Genomic DNA, 15,094 nt, shown 5'->3' with positions numbered 1-15,094 from the left:
ATCCCTAAAATGGGGCTAATATTAGGATCAGCCCCTGGCGGCTGCAAGGAAAGTAAACATACGCACCGGTGAACTGTAACCTTTGTTATTACACAGTAACTACGATCACCTGCTAATCAGCGTTGTTACTACAATGCAGAGAGAGGCAAGTCGGATTTAATGGGACCGTTTTAGGGAAGAGGAAGCAGGAGCCCAGGAAGGCCTGAGTTCCGGCCTGGCTGAGCTCTGCTAGAGCGGGAAGCCAGATATTCGGACCTGAGACCCAGCGCCCTTTCCACCCACCCCTCCCCTCTCGCGGCTGGCCCGGCCTGCCCTGGTCTCCCCGCTGCAATCAGAGGCCGGAAGCAAAGCGGCTAGTCCCTCCCCTCCCCCACGGCTCCCACGGTTGGCGCCGAAGGCCTGAACCGAGTCCCCGCGAGCATCTGGATGACGGTCAGAACAATTAATAAGCACAAGATGGGAATAGTGAATTCATTTAGCCGAGTCTTCCCATCCCATAAATTACTGAAATCAGTCCAGACGCAAGTCCGATGGAATGCTGCTGTTTCACTAAACGGTTTTGGCATCGCCTCGCCCCTAATGGCATTCCTGAACCCTACGGCTCATGAATTATTAAGGTTTTTACGTGTGTGATCCATTAGTTGTTTAGAAAGTGATACATCATTCTGGGAAGACTACCGGCTTTAGAGCTAACCAGACTTGGAAGCCAATGCGAAATTCCACCGTGCACAAGCCGCGTGACTTCGGATGAGTTCACAAGGCCATCCGAGCGTCAGTTTTCTGATCTGTAAAACGGGCGGGTAATAAGGACGCCTCCGGGCAAATCTGCTGTGAGGCTCGGAGGTGATACGCGTAAAGCGGCCGGCACGTGTAAGTCATCCGGACCACGGGCCGCCTTTCTCGTTAGACACAGGCTGTCCCTGTCATCATGCTTCACGGCTGGTTCTAGTCTCGCGCCCCCTGTCGGTCCTCCGTGGGGGGTGGAAGGAAAGGCCGTGCCCCGCAGGGCTGTGCAAGCAGCAGCTGCACCGGGGAGTTGGGGAAATGTCGGCCCGTGTCAGCATCGGCTCCCGGTTGCTTCGCAGGCAGGGCCGGGGAGCAGAGGGGCTTAGGGTTTCAGCCCGCAGCCAGCCCTCTCCTTCCAGGTCAGACAGCACAGGGAGCCGCTTCGCTGAAGCCGCTCGCGGGGTGCTCTCCACGGCTGCCTGGGGGCGGCCGCGTGGAGGGCTGTTGGTCACAGCCGTGGGACGGGGCCCCGGAGGGCCCGGACTGCACGCCCCCCTCCAGCCCCCAGCACCCCTGCCTAATTGCATCAGAAGTTACTATCAGAGACCAGAGCCCACCAATAAAATTGTATCTCCCAGGAATTTAGGATCGGGTCCAAGAAAGAGCTCAGTTCGTTTCTTAATGTCATGAGAATGCATGTCTAGAAAGCCTGGGTGGATGTTTAGCCGTTCGCCCTCACGAGGCGCTCGATCTGCGGGAAGGCGCGCGTGCGCGCACACGTGCACGCGCATGCTCGCGCACGACTGGGCAGGGGCCAAGTTCAGGGACAGAGGTCTCAGATCGTAGACCTGACCCCTTCTGGGTCCTGGCAACATTTCTGACCTTAGGTGTGGTGAAACAGCTTAAGATAAATCCCCCCTCTGACTTCTGTGGTTGCTGTTAAACGAAGTTTATTTCCGTTACTTTCACCCAAAGGTTCCCGAGTCACGTAGTCCCTTACAGGAGGGAGGCACAGTGTAGACAGCAGAGTGAATGCTATGATGTCCTTGAGGAATTCAGTTCACCAAGTTTCAACTCCTCAGACTTTAAATAATCATAAGGTAGGGGAGCCTGGGTGGCTCAGTTGGTTAAGCGTCCAACTTTGGCTCAGATCATGATCTCAGTGGTTCACGGGTTCAAGCCACATGTCGGATTCTGTGATGACAGCTTGGAGCCTGGAGCCTGCTTGGTGGATTCTGTCTCCCTCTCTCTCTGCCCCTTCGCAGCTCGTACTCTGTCTCTCTCCCCCCCCCACTCTCTGCCCCTCCCCGCTCATGCTCTGTCGCTGTCTCTTTCTCAAAAATTAAAAAAAAATTTTTTTAATTGTAATAATAATAAGGTAACTCCCACCTGCTGCGTAAAAAGATCATGAACTTTTCTCACCTCAGCTCCTCCTCAACATAAACACCCTGCAAAGTCCAGCAGACGCCAGTTTTTAAGAGCCTCCACAACTGCATTTGCTTATCGTCGTTCACAGATGCCTGATGAGCTCACTCCCTGCTGGGGACAGAAGGGACTTGGAAAGTTGAAGAGGTACAGCCACTTGCCGCCTGCCGCGGTTAGGTTTTCTGACTAGCTCCTCTGGGAGCGCCTGGGGGGCTCAGTCGGTTAAACGTCCAACTTCGGCTCAGGTCATGATCTCACAGTTTGTGGGTTCAAGCCCTGAGTCGGGCTCTGTGCTGACAGCTCGGAGCCTGGAGCCTGTTTCAGATTCTGTGTCTCCCTCTCTCTCTGCCCCTCCCGACTCGTGCTCTGTCTCTCTGCCTCAAAAAAAAGAATTAGCTCCTGTGGAAGTAAATCCTTCCCTTTGTGCTGGAAGCTGTCCGGTGACAGCCACCACAGCCAACGAGAAGTTCTCAGGGGCTTGGGTTTGCCCCAGAGATCCAGCCATCCTCTGGGCCCCAAGGGCTGTGAATTCAGAGGCACCTTCGACGAGGCCCAAGATGGCGGTGTGTCCAGAAGCCAGAGCCAGGCCAGAGGTCGTGTAGTGTGTAGCTCAGGGACGAGGACCCTCCGTGTGCGGGCCACTCCGCCAGTCTCTGAGGGGCTGTCATGAGGACTAAGGGGGAGGTGGGTGCCGGTACAGGGAGGGCCTCCCAGGAAGCCGGCTCTGAAAAGAGCTTAGGGACAGGATGTTTGTGAAGGAGTGTCACTGGCACCGTCCCCTGAGGAGGGGGGAGGAGGGAAACGGGACTGGGCAGAGGGGGACGGTGAGGCCCAACAACGGAGCCCATAGGGAACACGGGGGCCATGATGACCTTCACAGCTGTGGCCCTTTGGACCGAGCTGACCAGGCCTCTGTACCTTCCCCGGTAGATGCGGCTCCCACAGAAGGGGTCTAGCCCGGGGCCGGCCAGCTGTCTGCAGTGGAGACAAACCCCGAAGAGGCTGACAGCTGAGTTTGTCTGACGACAGCATTCCCAGCAGCTGGGGAGCGAGTTCTCCAGGGAAATGGCTGGGGGGGGGGGGGTTGGTGGCACATCACGGTGTCCACAAAAACCACGCACCTGCAGAAGGCAGAGTAGAAGCTTGAGCATGTAAGCCAGCAACGAGAGGCCTTAGTCGATAGAGTGCAGGGTTTCACCAAGAAATAAAACTTTAACAAGTAGAACCATCACCAAAATTGGCTAGGTGACATTGGAAAAAAAAGCAAGCTGGTCTAGGAATCAGAAAACCTGGATTGGGACCAGGCTCTGCTGGCTGTGTGAGCTGGGTAAACCCTCTAAGCCTCTCTGAGCCAAATCTGAAAATGGCAATCATAATACCTATTTTGCAGCATGGATTCGAGATTAAAAAGCTAACACACGTGGCTGGCCCCAGCCATGACCAAGAGCAAGGATGCAGAGAAAGTCACTTGGCTGGCTTGCTTTCGCTGATGAATATTCAGCCACTGTGGATATTATAAACATGATTGATTTAACCAGAAGGGCCATGACCTCTGGTTTTTTATGGCCTAATGAAGCCCAAAGCCAGAACCACAAAACTGACGTTCATTCTTGAAGCCTTCGGAACCCAGCAGTTGTTCGATGTCTGAGAATTTCCATTACCCTGGCTCTAGGGAGAGGGGAGGTTTACACACGGCACTTGGGGCTCTCACTCAAATCTGGCAGAAATCTGTGGGGACATGGTCATCGTGAGTGACTCTGGCCAGATGACATCCTTGAGAAGTTGGGGAAGCAGTTACTATGAGCGGTCCCAATATGCACGTGCACACACACGTGCACACACACACGATCCTAGAATAGGCAGATTTTCACAGATAACCATCTGTCAAACCAGCATAAAAACAAAACAAAACAAAATGAAAAAAACCCCAAAACTCATTTCGAGGATGAGTACAGAACCATCCACGGCTCAGATAATTAGAATTGAAATCACGTTTGCCGCCCAAGTTTGCAGGGAGTAGGAGGCAGCGGAATATTTTTATTCCTGGTGACCTAAATGCTGTGTCATAAACAGAACTGTTAGAAGGTCCCAAGCGTAGCAGCCTTTTTTTTCCCCCAAACTATTTTTTATTGTGGTATTAAATACGTTCAGGGTTTTGTATGACTAACCTCATCATCCATCTCCTGAACTCTTTCCTCTTGTAAAACTAAAGCTCAGGGGCGCCTGGGTGGCTCAGTAGGTTGAGCATCCGACTTCGGCTTAGGTCATGATTTTGAGTTCATGGGTTTAAGCCCATCGTTGGGCTCTGTGCTGACAGCTCAGAGCCTGGAGCCTGCTTTGGATTCTGTGTCTCCTTCTCTCTGCCCCTCCCCCATCATTCTCTCTCTCTCTCTTTCTCTCTCTCTGTCTAAACCATCACGAATTCACTGTGAGCTAAGAAGAAAACTCTGTACATTAAAAAAAAGTCCCTCAATGTTTCCTTTTTAAATTTTTACTTTAAACATCACATACACACAGAGATGGGCACAGAATCAATGTAGAGCTTAGTCACTCTTTATTGCCCAAGTCAAGTAATGGCACATTGCCAGAACCCTGGATGGCCCTCATGGCTCCTTCCCAATTATGACTTCCTTCCTCCTCCCTAAAGATAAACACTTCGTCCATCATTCATTACCTCTCGGTTGTGCCTATGTTTATAAACCTTTTCTTCAACAGAATCCCAAGTATGTGGGTTTTTCTGTGTCTGCTTTCTTCTGCTCCACATTGTGTTTGTAAGAACCCATATGCTATCAATTTGCTATGATTCTTCTATTTTCCCTGCTGCATAGTTTTTCACAGAGGGGTGTTCCATAGCAATTTTTACCCATTCTCCAGGTGATGGAATTTGGGGGTGCTTCTAAGTTTGGGAGGACTTGTGGATAATGCTGCCATGAATATGCTGCATAGGTCTCTTGGTGAGCACACATGTCCAGGAGGCAGATGCTTAGGAGCAAAATGTCAGCTTGTTGGGAATACCTGTCTTCAGTTTTGGTTGGTGAAACCAAACTGTTGTCCAGAGCAGTAACTTTGGGAGCCATTGATCTGTCCACCACATCTGGAAAACAAAATAAATAATAAGATATTAAAAAATGAAGATTTTTCACCTTTCAAGTTGAGGTTTTTAAAAAAATAATAATGGTACCCACTGCTGGTGAAAAACATGAATTGTTAGACTTCTAAACTACTCCATAATGAATTAATACAACCTCCTGGCCAGGTGATTTGGCAATATGTATTAAAGATTTTAAAAACGCTTATTCCTTTTAACCCCTTGATTCCATTTCTAGGACATTAAAATAGTCATATGTTGGTAAAGTATGCAGCCATTAAAAATCATATGCTTGAGATATTTTACATTTTTAAAAATATTTTTTTTACGTTTATTTATCCTTGAGAGAGAGAGCGAGAGAGAGATAGCATGAGCAGGGGAGGGGCAGAGAGAGAGGGAGACACAGACTCTGAAATAGGCTCTAGGCTCTGAGCTGGCAGTCAGCACAGAGCCCAACACGGGGCTCGAACCTACGAACCGTGAGATCATGACCTAAGCGAAAGTCGGACACTTAACTGACTGAGCCACCTAGGTGCCCCAGAAAGAGAGAGACTCTTAAGCAGGTTCCACACTGTCAGTGCAGAGCCCGACACAGGGCTTGAACCCATGAACTGTGAGATTATGACCTGAGTGGAAATCAAGAGCTGGATGCTTAACCAACTGAGCCACCCAGGGACCATGGGTGACACTTATTACAAGATATACCATATCTTAGGTGCCACTTACTTATGTGTGTAGAACACATTAGTTTCATATAATGTTTTATATAATTAGAATATGTTTTATAAAATTATTAGTTTTATATAATGTCTGCAAGTTCCAGAGTTCAATATTGCACCCACATCCTTGCTTCGGAATTGTATGATAATATTAGAACATTAAAGTCTCCAAGAAATCCTAGAAGAAGGAAAAAACATAACTGTTTAACTCAACATTTCCCATACTTATTTGACTTTCATTCTCTCTCTTCATGGAATCCACATGACAATTCTGCAAAACCACTATTCTACATAACGTACTTGAAGAAAATTTTCTTAAATAAAAATCTTGAGAGAGGAAAAAAAAGACCCAGAGAATGACGTTAGGATCATATGCAGATATGTATGTATCGATCTATCACATGTACATAAAGAACTAGAAGGGCATATATCTTTGTGAATTGCTGTTACTGGCGTTTTCTTGGTTTCATGCATTTCTGCCTTTAAAATTTTTCTACACTGAACATTAGTACTACTTTTATAATCATAAAAAACATGCATATATAAGTGCATGCATACGTGTGTATATGTGTATATGTGTGTTTGTTTCCTTAAAATAAAATGTCAGCCATCCACAGGCCTTAGCTGGAGACCCCGGGTCCTGGCAGTAAAGGCACATGGAGGGCCCTGTTGTGGTCCTGAAGTGTAAGTTCTTCCTGTCCTTGTCCTAAAAATGCAGGAACATGAAAGGCAGAAATGCCTTCTTGAGTTATGATGTTCCCGGTGACCTCTGCCTTTTTGGAAATGCCTATGAGCATAATTTGTTTATTTTTTATTTTTTTAAAGATTAAAAAATTTTTTTAATGTTTATTTATTTTTGAGAGAGAGAGAGAACGTGAGCAGGGGAGAGGCAGAGAGAGAGGGAGACACAGAATCTGAAGCAGGCTCCAGGCTCTGTGCTGTCAGCTCAGAGCCAGATGCGGGGCTCGAACTCACGAACTGCGAGATCATGACCTGAGCCAAAGTTGGATGCTTAACGGACTGAGGTGCCCAGGCGCGCCAAAAGATTTTTAAAAAATTTTTTTTAATGTTTTATTTATTTTTGAGAGAAAGAAAGTCAGGCCCCAGGCTCTGAGCTGTCAGCACAGGGCCCAACGCGGGGCCCGAACCCACGAACTGTGAGATCATGACCTGAGGTGAAGTCGGACGCTCAACCGACTGACTGAGCCACCCAGCCGTCCCAAGCACCATCTGTTTGAACAGTGTCTGTGGGTCTTGTGTAATATGCAGTAGAAGCCACGACCTGTTCCGTAATCCAGGGGCTCTTCACAAGGACACTCAGAAGAAGTTTTGGCAAGAGTTTCATTCCAGGAAAATGTCCGGCTCTTGCAAATCGATTTGTATGCATTCTTTTGTTAGGAAAACGAAACTGTGTTACCCAATGTGCTCCTCACTTCATTTCAGTCGCCGGGAGATTTAGACCCAAACTCAGGACCCCTTTGTAGTAATAAGCTTTTAGGATCGCTGGGCTCCAAAATGTCAGAATCAGGGGACCCCCCAGAGAATGTGTGGTCTCATACACACATAGGGGGAAACTGAGGCCTCTGGTCCGTCCTGACTTTTCTCAGCCACCCTGTATCCCTGATGTAGTTTATTCCTAAGTGTGTCCCTTTGCATCATTAATGTTGGGAGGCTGCAAATAGAGGGTTAGCACAGCTCAGAGCTCAACAAAACAGGAGCACAGAAGTGATCTTCCAGTAGCAGGAAGGGAACCCAGGTAATTTCCGCTAACTAAAGAGATAGAGTCCAGTGGGCATTTTGGACACGTTTGGAGAGAAGAGCTTTGATTTAGCGAGGGACCTGGGCATCGCAGGGGAGGGTATGGCCTTGCCTCTTGACCCTGTGAATCAAGGAGACAGTTTATCCCAGGGAGGTGGTTTGACAGAGAAGCAAGGTATATTTCTACAAGGTTAATTTCTAGGGCGTCAGTTCCGTGTCGGCCCTGAAGTCTGCAAGCCACTATCTGGCCCTCTAAACCCTGGGTCCCCAAATGCGGCTGCAGGAGCTGGGGTCAGAGTATGACATGTATTTTTTTCTGTTTGGTGGTTTGGTCATTTTGTTGGTCTGAAGCACAGTAAGAAGAATAAGGGAGGTTGTGGGGAGCTCTCAGAGAAACTCAACTCATTCGCTTTGGTTTTGCCATTTATTTCATGAAAGGCTGGCACTGGACACCGTTTTACATTTGTTTAAATGTTTATTTATTTTTGAGAGAGAGAGAGAGAGAGACTGCCAGAGTGGCAGAGAGAGAGGGAGACACAGAACCTGAAGCAGGCTGCAGGCTCCGAGCTGTTAGCACAGAACCTGGCATGGGGCTCGAACTCACAAACCGTGAGATCATGACCTGAGCTGAAGTCGGACGCTTAACCGACTGAGCCACCCAGGCGCCCCTGGAAATCATTTTAATTCTCCTTCAGGGCAAAATAAAATGTCATCAACCCATGCCAGGCCTTCCCTGATTTCTTTTCTAAAAATGATTTTTGGGGCGCCTGGGTGGCTTAGTCGGTTGAGCGTCCGACTTTCGCTTGGGTCATGATCTCGCGGTTCGTGGGTTCGAGCCCCGTGTCGGGCTCTGTGCTGACTGCCAGCTCAGAGCCTGGAGCCTGTTTCAGAGTCTGTGTCTCCCTCTCTCTCTGACCCTCCCCTGCTCACGCTGTCTTTCTGTCTCCTAGAAATAAATGAAAAACATTAAAAAAAAAATTTTTTTTTTAAATTAAAAAAAAAAATAAAAATGATTTTTGGCGATGTGCCAGACCCCCAAGTGTGTGAGCCCTTGTTTCCCTGGCCCCTGACCGGTTTTGCTGCCAGCATGTGCCCGGGAGGGAAGCCAGGCCCCCAGGCCCTCGTTCAGAAGCAGTGGGTGAAGCGGGACGCCTGGGTGGCTTAGTCGGTTAAGCATCCGACTTTCGCTTAGGTCATGATCTCGCGGTTCGTGGGTTCGAGCCCCGTGTCAGGCTCTGTGCTGACTGCCAGCTCAGAGCCTGGAGCCTGTTTCAGTCTGTGACTCCCTCTCTCTGACCCTCCCCTGGTCACGCTGTCTCTCTCTCTCCTAGAAATAAATAAAACTTTAAAAAAAAATTAAAAAAAAAAAAAAAGCAGTGGGTGAAGCAGGTCTGAAGCACTGCCCCAAGGCCCTTTCCCACTTCGCCTCACAACTGTCCCCACTCAACACCCAATGGTGCTCTTGATACATGGGTGGTCGTTCCTTAAACACGTATAGCTTTGGGACCCTTGCCTTTGAGGTGGGACTGTCCCTGCCCATAGTACCATGATCCCTTCTGTCCCTGAGGCCCAGCCTGCCCACTTGGCAACAAGAAACGAACTATAAATGTTTGCAAACTGGTTGTGTACAGTAGCCCCACAACTTCCAAGGAGATCTACCACGAGGTTTGCCTTGCATGCAGCCTTCCAGAAGCTTCTGGTGGGTGTCCGGTCTCTCTCCCTCCAACTCACGGCATCTTGTATTCACAATGGCCACAAATATGTTAGGGTCACATGTGACCTTTAAAGATCTGTGTGCTTGAGGTCAGGGAACATGGCTTCCTGGTGTTTATATTCCCTGTGGCCTCATGTTTACGGAACAAAAGAGTCAGTGCGGAATGAGTGAGCCCCTCAGTGGCCCAGCTCTGGAAGTCGGCACAGGGCAGTACGTGCGACTGGTGGCCTGCCTCCCTGAACTTTCCGCCCCACGCTCAGCCCCGAGAGCAGTGGTGGCAGCATTTACAGGTGACAGGGGAGAGGCTGTGTGAGCGGGCAAGAGCCACGTCTTTCGCTGCCGGTCAAGGAGGCCGATAGCGATGATCGTTGATTAGAAGTCTGTTCGGAGCCAAGCACCTTTCATATATTATCTCATTTGTTCCTCATCTCAACCAAATAAAGCTAGAGGTCTGGGGCTCAAAGAGGTAAAACAAATTGCCCAGAATTGTATGGTCAATAAGTGGCTTTACAGGTGGTGTAGATGAAAGGTGTGTGTCCCCTCAAAACTCATATGTTGAAAATCTCGTTCCCAGGGTGATGGTTTTGGAAGGTGTGGGGTCTCCGGGGGTGATTAGGTCACGAGGGTGAAGCCCTCATGAATGGGATCAGTACCCTTATAAAAGAGACCCCAGGAAGTCCCTTCACCCCTTCCGCCATGGAGGACAGTAAAGCATCTATGAACCAAGAAGTGGGTTCTCTGTAGACACCGAATCTGCAGACACCTTGATCTTTGGCCTTCTAGCCTCTAGATATTAGTTCCAGAGTATTATTCTAGAATATGAATATTCTAGAACTGTGGGAAAGAAGTGTTGGTCATGGAAGCCCTTCAGTCTACAGTATTTTCATTATAGCAGCTCAACTGAACTGAGATACAGAGGCTCAGTCTGACACTAAAACCTGTTCTCACTCCACTTTAAAAAATTTTAATGGTATTTTTTTTTATTTTTGAGAGAGACAGAGCATGGATGGGGGAGGGGCAGAGAGAGAGAGGGAGACACAGAACCTGAAACAGGCTCCAGGCTCTGAGCTGACAGCACAGAGCCTGACGCGGGGCTCAAACTCACGAACCATGAGATCATGACCTGAGCCTAAGTCAGACGCTCAACCCACTGAGCCACCCAGATACCCCCTTTTCTACTTTTAAGGAGAAGGAGCCAGCCACAATGCCCAGGCCCAGGGCCCAGAGGCCCACCCCAGAAACCCCCTCGTCAAAGCCCTGAGAGCCACGTTCCCTGCACTGAAGGTGCAGTGACCATGTGAAGGGAAGGGACTGTTCATCACAGCTGACAATGTCACCAGGTGCTGCCGCAAAACTCCGACTATTTCAGGTGCCACATGGCTTGCAAAAGCAAAAGGAGGAAAAGAAGCTTGGTTTAGCCTGTGTTTATTTTTGTGAATAGGAGAGTAAAGGCAGTAGAGATATTCCAGGGCATTCAGAAAGTTTCGGAAAGGGAAGTGTTTGTCCTTTATCACTTGACCCCGAAACTCCAGCAGAGTGCTAATCTTTGACGAAGTCTGCCTCCTTGATAGGCACCCTAATAATAAAAACAAGGCGGACGGGAGCATTTTAACGCATGACACATCAAATCCGTCCCCTGAGATGGTGCCCATGCCTGTCATAGCCCTGTCTGGGCGGCTTTGAATGGCGAGCATGGGTAAGTGGGTCATCAGTGTTTGGAGCCTGGTAGCAAGGGAGGGGTACGTACAGGTCTTCAGGAAAGCTAGTGGCTGAGCTCCCCCTGCTCAGAGTGTGAGCTCGGCTTTCAACAGACCAACGTGAATTTTCTCGTGTTCTTGAATGTCCTTGCTCCAAGAACCCCCAGCTTGGGCAACCGTTGTGCATTCAATAAATATTACTGGTCAGGGACAGTCTGGGGACAGAAGTCAATCTGTGGGGGGGAGGGGGGAATGTCAGAGGAGGTTGAACTGGGATCTGAAGACTGGGAATTCCCCAAAACGCATGCCAGCCCTTGTCTAGGGTCTCAGTGACTAGACCTTCAGTTTCCTAAAGAGTTTTTTTTAAATATTCTTTTAAAGTAAATATTCTGCAATATCTAGTGAGCCGTTGCTGGCGTTGATTGCAGAGATGCAAGATTTATGTACTTCTCCCCAGATGACCTGGCTGCCTCAGGAAGTTACGTGGATATTAGAGGCAAGAGGCAGGGGTGGGGGTGGTGAGAGGCAGGGAGGCATTTCGGAGGGCAGCTTTGAGCTCTTGTTCCTTTGCAAGTCACTTCCCACCCACTGTGCCATCTGGGCCTCCTCACGGCTCCTAACAGAGACCATAAGACATGAACAAGGATGCAGATGCTCCTGCACAGAAGTCCCGGGTCTTCAGGAAAAATGTGGACTTAATTTGATGAAGGTTTATTGTTTCTCTTTGTCAATTTCTTTTTTTTTAATTTTTTAAAATGTTTTATTTATTTCTGAGAGAGAGAAAGAAAGTGTGAGCAGGGGAGGGTCAGAGAGAGAGAGAGACACAGAATCTGAAACAAGCTCCAGGCTCTGAGCTGGCTGTCAGCACAGAGCCCGACACGGGGCTCGAACCCACAAACCGTGAGGTCATGACTTGAGCCGAAGTCGGACGCTCAACTGACTGAGCCACCCAGGCGCCCCTCTTTTTGTCAATTTCTGTACCATTATTTTAAAAATAGTTCTCTCGGGAGACACCTTGGCTGCTCAGTTGGTTGAGTGGCTGACTTTGGCTAAGGTTATGGTCTCACGGTCTGTGGGTTTGAGACCCACGTCGGGCTCTGTGCTGACGGCTCTGAGCCTGGAGCCTGCTTTGGGTTCTGTGTCCCCCCCCCTCCCGCCCCTCCCCCATTTGCACTCTGTCTCTCTCAAAAATAAACATTTTAAAAACTTTAGGAAAAAAGTCTTCAAAAAATAGTTTTCTTGGGATATCATTTGTATACCATGAAAACATGTGCATTGTTAGAAGTGTACAACTTATGGTAGAGTTAGAATTTTTTAAAACAGAAATCTATTAAAAAGATGCTTAAATTTCTCATTGTCAAAATCTATTTTTGACAATATTTTCAAAATGGTTTCACTTTTCTAATTGCTTTATTATCAGTGGATTTCAGACTATATAAAGTAAAATATCACCATGTTCAGTGATTAATAGAAAAAATAAAGGGAGGCGCCTGGGTGGCTTAGTCGGTTAAGCGTCCGACTTTCGCTTGGGTCATGATCTCGCGGTTCGTGGGTTCGAGCCTCGCGTCGGGCTCTGTGCTGACTGCCAGCTCAGAGCCTGGAGCCTGTTTCAGAGTCTGTGACTCCCTCTCTCTCTGACCCTCCCCTGCTCATGCTGTCTCTCTCTCTCTCTCCCAGAAATAAATAAAACATTAAAAAAATTTTTTTAAAAGAAAAGAAAAGAAAAAATAAAGGGCACAATGTAGCAGTTTTTGTGAAACCACCACCACTGAGTGTTCCCAGAGTATTTCCACGACCCCCACGAGGAATCCCACATCTGTGGGCGGTCACTGCCCGCCCCCTACTCCCTGGACCATCTTGTCGAAGGCACCAGTTGGTTCCTCCAGGGATCAGAATCAAGAGGGCCTTCTTGGATTCCCAGGAGGACAAGCATTTGGCTGTGGTCCTTTAGGGAGTCAGCGGTGGATAGCAGAGCACTGCAGGGAAAGGAGGGTGAGGATCTGGAGCAGTGGTTCCTGAAGGTTCTAGAGAACTTGTTGACATGAGGCTGTGATTCCGTAGGTCTGGGGCATGGGGGGGAGGTGCAGGGAGGGATTCACCATTTCAACCAAGCACCTAGGAGATGCCACTGTGGTACCCTCTTTGAGAACAAGGAGCCGGAACCACCAAGTGGCACCAAGGGGCTCTTCCGCTGAAGGTCACCAGAGAGGACAAGGGGTACAGTGGGAGGTCCTTGGATCTGAGTCTGGCCGACCTGGACCGAGGTCTGGCACCCCACTCCCCATCCCACTGGTTGTGACTTGGGCAAGGTGCTTTGACCATAGGGACAAAGTGCCACCCAAACTGGTTGAAGCAAGAAAGTGACATTATTGGAAGCGTCACAGGAGTCTCCTTCGAAGTTTGAAGCCAGTGCTCAGACAGCAGTGTTGACTTGGCAAAGCCAGTAGATTCCTCTTCTACGTGCAGACGCCCTGTGTCCGGCGGCATGCGGAAGCGGGAGGCAGGAGGGACTGGAGAGCCTGTGCTCATGACCTTAACCTGGACAGAGAAGCTGGCCTCCCAGAGGTTCCTGGGTGCTCTTAGAAGTCAGGAGGGAAACATCGCAGCCGACCGCCCCCCTCCCACCCCACGCCGTCTTCCAGACACTGTAGCTACTTAGAGCCTCGCTGCTCTTCTCTAACGCGAGCTTTCACAGGGACATCTCTGGTCACTTCACAGCCCTCCCCCATCTCCAAATATCAGGACAAAGGGCCCTTTCCCTTTGCGGAAGGTTCCCAGGTCACTCTAGAAACTGACCCCATCCTTTCCGGAGCTCCGCAAACCACCTTGGAGGGCTGGCTTTGCCAAGTCCCAGCTCGTCTGTGTAAGTGAGGTCACTAAGGACCTGCCCCATGGGGACTTTTTGTTTTTGTCTCTCCAGAGAGCAGCTGGTAGATTTTTCCATTAAAAAAAATTTTTTTTAATTCTAATAGATCATCGTGTTACATAAGTCTAAGCCCTGATAGAACATTCTGTTACAAGAAGATATAGGGATATTTCAGAAAACCAAAGGGCCTCAAGAGCAATCGGAACTATAAACGGGGGAGTCGTCAGAACTATCTCTGGGTTTCTGGGGGTCATTGCGTGACAATGTCATCATTTGCTCTGTGGACAACAAGCTTCTATTGCCTCTATCGGCATGTGGTGGTAGCATTGCTGGCCCTTCCCATTTAAGGACCTAATAGGGGCTGAGAAGCACTTTTTTTTTTTTTAAGTTTATTTACTTACTTAGAAAGAGAGGGAGAGAGAGAGGGCGTGCACATGTGCTCGAGAGCCAGTCGGGGAGGGGCAGAGACAGAGACAGAGGGAGAAAGGGAGAGAGAGAATCCCAAGCAGGCTCCTCACTGTCCCCAATGAAGGGCTCCATCTCACGACCATGAGATCATGACCCGAGCCAAAATCAAAAGTCAGACACTCAACCGACTGGGTCACCCAGGTGCCCCTGAGAAGCATCTCGGAATCTAGGATCTAAACTTTGATAATATCCCACTGGCCGCCTTGCTTGGGGCGTTTGCCCGTCTCTAGTAGTTGAATTAAATGAAGTTTGTGTGACACAAGGTTACACCGGCAGGAACATGGCTGTGGGTGGGGTGGGCTCTCAAGTTACGGGGAGCATGATGGGAGGGAGGCACTCCAAAGTTTATCTAGAACAGTCTGACAGCATATACAGAACGTATGTGTCGGAGCTGCTGCTCTGTTTTAAAACAGGGATGGCAACACCGACCTCGTTAAGAAAACGAGTTCCGTGAACAAGGAGGATGTCACCTCCAAGCAGCCGTCTGGAGCCTGGTGACCATTCTCATTAGGGAGGCCACCCCTGCCAGCCTGATGGTAACCCTACAGCGTGGACCGTGGGCTCCTCGGTGTCCTAAGCTGAGGAGAGGAGAAGGAGGGGACCCTGCAGCTTTGCGGGGCCAGGAGGGGAGGC

The sequence above is a fragment of the Hyaena hyaena genome, unplaced genomic scaffold, assembly GCF_003009895.1.
Source record: "Hyaena hyaena isolate Hyena2069 unplaced genomic scaffold, ASM300989v1 scaffold_53, whole genome shotgun sequence".
In the NCBI taxonomy this organism is placed as follows: domain Eukaryota; kingdom Metazoa; phylum Chordata; class Mammalia; order Carnivora; family Hyaenidae; genus Hyaena; species Hyaena hyaena.
The sequence above is the reverse complement of the archived record's forward strand: the minus strand, read 5'-3'. Positions refer to the sequence as shown.